Below are 5032 nucleotides of genomic sequence, written 5' to 3' on the forward strand. Positions count from 1 at the left end.
AAGACCATTCACACATCAGAACATGCAAGACTGGAATTTATTTGGAACACCAATGGAATTCGTTTGGAACATTACACTTTTGGAAATGTGATAGACTTGATAGGACTATTTGGGATTTAATTCACAATACTGTTAAGTTCCTTTTATTAAAAGGAAATAAATTTTCTGTTGAATTTTACTAAACTTGATGATATTTTATCTTTTCTTTTATTTCGTTGAAGACCATAGAGTTGTAATAAGACAATATTAAAAATCTTTTAGTGAAATACTGATGACAATATAACTATCCATGCTGGGGGGGGGAGGGGTAGTGACAGCAACATTTTCAAGACAGCCAATGTAACATCAATATTGGATCTACCAATGGCAACAGCTAGGTATCATAAGTCTGCTGGTGAAAACCCTATGCTGATATAAGCATACATTTAGGAGGAGCAGAGATAACAACACTTTCAACATGGCCAGCATGGTGGTCATACTGTGAGTCATTATACATTGTTTTCATTCAGGACTAACTATACATCAGAAGAACTCTTCTGACGAATACCCATCTCAAAATGACTTTCCATTGAAGAGTAGAGCAAGAATTTCCAAATGACCATTGGGTCATCAGTTTAGCATAATTGTCATTTATGACCAACTAGAGTCTTTCAGTTAAAACACCATGCTGAATTGACTATTAAATTGGTCACTGTGGTGGCCTGAGTGGCACCATTTTCATTAGAAACCTTAAGTTTTTAGTAAAATCCACATGTTAATAAAAAATCCATTTAGCACAAAAATTGATGACAAAGTTCTCAAAATGGCCACTATGATCGCCATATTGGATTCGTGAACAGTATCATTGTCACAAAACTATTTGCTATGGAGGAGTAATGATAAAATGCTTATAAGATTGATCAAGGCTGTGACAGCTATAATGGAACTCAGATCAGCACCCTTTTCATTTAAGACCAACTAGACATCATCAGAAGTCTTTTAGTTAAAACATTATATCACCATCCATTTAGAAGTAATGACAAGATTTTCAACTAGACGATACCTGTTATGTTAAGACTTCTGGTGAAAACTGTTTTCATATTGGATGTCTGAGTAGCAGCATCTTCATTTAGGACCAACTAGACCATGAGATGAATGCGTGTATAAGAAAAGGTTCACTGCCATCATCAATGTAGTTTAAGAGATTTGACAACAAATTAGCAGTAACAGACCAGTGTTTCCCTTTGCGCTTTAGAGACCCCCAAATTTTTAATTTGACCCCCAGTTTTGATATCAAAGTTTGTTTTTTACTCAGTCTGACCCCCAGTTTTGACCAAAAAGAGATTTCTGACTCTCAGTCTTGCACCCCTAGGGGATACACTACAGACAAATGGATGGATAACAAATGATGCATGATAGACAATCATATAATCTCTTCTGTTCTATGACAAGCAAAGCTAAAGTACATATACTTTACTCAACACTTCTTTCAGTAACGAAAACCTGACATCGGGAAACAGAAATCGGATTACTTAACACATGTTATGAATAAAATACTGGTTCTGGATACAAATTCAAAAAATAGTGGCCGCTTGTGAGGGGTAAATTTTATATTATTGCGCTAATATGCTGGCTGATGGTTGCGTTAGTCTGCTGGCCTTTCGCGGGGGGTACTTTTGAACACAAACTCATCAGTGCCAATGAATCCTGGCCGTAAGGAGCGGGTGGCCGCTCTTCAGGGGGGCCGCTCAAGAGGGGGACTACTGTAATAGTAACAATAATAGATGGTCAGTGGCAGCCATACTGGTGGTATCATTTTCATTAGAGACCAGCTAGATGTCAAGTGAAAACAGAATGCCTGAATGGTGATAAGACCATCCATTTAGGAATAATGATAACAATATTTTTAAGATGGCCACTGTGGTCGCCATATTGGATGTCAGAGCAGCACCATTTTTTAGACCCTGGGATCAATGTGACTGTAAAGCTTCAGGTTAATCCTATAAGTAGCTTAGGAGAAGCAGCAAAAAACAAAACTTGTGTTAACACACGCAAACAATAGACTACTGAAGACAGTCAACAGTCCATCCAAAATCACTTCTAGTATATGACCAGCAAAGCTATAAAAAAAACAACAACATAATACATGTATCTATTAGTTTAAAAACAAATTTAATTATTTTAAAAACAAATTTATTTGAGTTAAAAGAAAACAAAATATCCTTTTGAAAACACCCTCTCCCACTACTGGCTGGTTCCTTGCTGGACTTCAAAGATGGTCACAAATATTCAACAGCCAAACCATACCATCGTTTATGTAACGTTCTGAAATTGTGGATCAACATTTTTATAACTATTGCGACCATTAATTTGTAATGTAAAAGTTCAGTTAAAAACAGTAATAATCAAAGGTTAAAAGCCTAAAGATACGCATGTAAACAACATAGAAACAAGGTGGGGGCCAGTTAGTATGTGCATATAGTGGGCATTGTTACATTTTAAAAAAATCATATTGTAACTGCAGGTACTTGTAATTCCTCATGAACATCCATCATATATGATATTATCAATTTTACATTTAAACTGAAATGCCTATATTATGCAAGTTTAGTTGTGAAATGGGTATCTCAGGTAGATATGATTGTATTTTTGTTATTGACAGAATAAACAAGCAACAGTCACATTGAGTCAAACTGCATGATCAACCAACCTCTTCTATACCTTGGAATATTCTTCCTACTGGCTACACTGCTAGATCCCTATTATGTCTACAAATCCCTGCATTACATCTGCAGTAATTACAATGCGCTTTCAGTAAGGCAATTGCAAGTCCGCGATTATTTTTGAAAATAGTGAGATGGCTTTCCCGGAAGCTGATTAGGCCAATATATAAGCATGTGCATCATGCTCAAAGGTATCACTTTGGAGGTTAAACCTAGAAGTGGGGAAAGTATCTAGCTAACATATCAGGGTGTACACCTTATATTGTATTATCGGGATTAAGTGTAAAAAATTCCCATTACTTAAAACTAAAATTGTACAGCCATTTTTCTGACATGTGAAAACCTTATCATTCCTGGCACCATAGACAAATGTTTGTTGCTAAAGATATACCGACAAATTTTATTTAATAACCCATGTTATTGGGTGTAGGATAAAATCCACACAAAGAAATGAAGGATAGGACATAATCCCCTCTGCCAGAACAAGTTTTAACTTTTTAAACCGTCAGAAATACTAGCCTATTTTAAAATGGGATGGGGGACAAAAAGAAATCAGAAATATTAATATTTAATTTAATTAATGAATTTCATGATTCTGATAAAACAATAATATTACGGCTCAGATTTTATGTAATTCACAAAATAATAGTCAAACACAGTACACTCAATTCTTAGTCTATCTCTATGCTAGGAATGCTCTATTTCCAATGGATATGGTATACTTTAAAAATGCAAGTGGCAAAGAACAGCTGAAGGATTTAATGTAATGGATTAAAAGTGTATGTAATGATGCTTATAAAAGTGAGGTGAAAAACAAAAGTGCGTGCAATAAGTCCTTATATCATTAGGCATCTTAATCTCCTTATCTATTTCATTTATCTACTCAAAGGAGAATCAAATGGTCCATGGCGACACAAAAAGATGCATACCGCCATGTCTGCCTATTCTGTGCAACGATACGTCATTTCAATAAACATTTGATCATGTGCTATTTTGGGTCAAAAATCCATTTTATATTCAGAAAGAAGAATTGTACATTAATTAAGAAAAGTGATATTCATAAAGTATACAAAATATCCAACATTAAGACTCGAAATGTACGTAAAAATGTGACTTCTAAATGGCAGCGTGAAAGCCCACTTCATGCCCTTCTTGAACCTATAACCCCAAAAATTTGATTTACTGTGAATCTTTTAGAATCATATAAATAAATACATTATATAATAATAATAATAATAATAATAATAATAATAATGAGGACTTTGCATTGCGCCTAATCATTAGAAGCTCTAAGCGCTTTACAGTAGACAACACCTATAAGATAAGAAACATAATAATATTATTACAAAAACAAACAACATGAAATTAGAAAAACATTAAAAAAATAAAAAAAACATGCTGAGAATATTTCATGTAGGAAACAATATTAAGTCTTTAAGTTTGTTCTTGCAGTCGAAATAAGTGAGTTTTTAAAAGATGGAAATGTGTACCTTAAAACAAAACTGTATTTTTATCCAAGTTTCCAATTTTGCAAGAAGTTGTCCCAAATGTACAAAATCGTCTGCTACCAGTGTCTACTTGCTGCTAAAACATAAATTCTCAACGAATTCCCTGGCGTATAGTCTGTTTCTAAATTATGTAGCGTTTTTTCCCCATCAATAAGACGTTGTAAACACATTACATCCTATTTATTGTTGTTTCTCTTACACTTAATAGCTTATTTTTCATAAAATGTTGGGGGCCTCGAGTGGTTGAGTAGTCTAAAGCGCTCTTCGTTACGGATCACTGCCATCTTACCTCTTTCTGCGTGGGTTTCGAGTCTCGGATTCGGCTAATGTGGATATGTGAGAAAGCTTGCCAGATGCTTCCAGTGGGTCGGTGGTTCTTTCTGGGGTTTTCCCGGGTACTTGCTCCACCATTAGTACTGGCTGCCATGTATAGCCTATCGTGTGCTGAAAAATGGCGTTAAACCCTACAACAACAACATAAAATGTTGAACATTACTAACTTTTTTACAAGATCGGTTTAGTTTGCTTAATATCTTGTGTCATTTATTGACATTTTTACGTTGAATTTTGTAAAACACACGATAAACCTGACCTAATTACTCGACTGAACTGTTGACAGAAACAGTCCAAAGTAATACATTTCATTTCTATAGCAAGATGGATAAACATTACAACATCTTTTCAAGGCTATGCGCAGAATAGGCCAGCATATTGCCAGTCAGGAAAACGGGGGGTGGTATCCCCTGTGTCCAAAAGGAATATTATTTTGAACAGAATATTCTGGTGACAAAGCATCTTTACAAATGATAAGCATTGTTGTAT

Source organism: Sinohyriopsis cumingii, chromosome 7 (assembly GCF_028554795.1).
Source record: "Sinohyriopsis cumingii isolate HCF-2022 chromosome 7, ASM2855479v2, whole genome shotgun sequence".
In the NCBI taxonomy this organism is placed as follows: Eukaryota; Metazoa; Mollusca; class Bivalvia; order Unionida; family Unionidae; genus Sinohyriopsis; species Sinohyriopsis cumingii.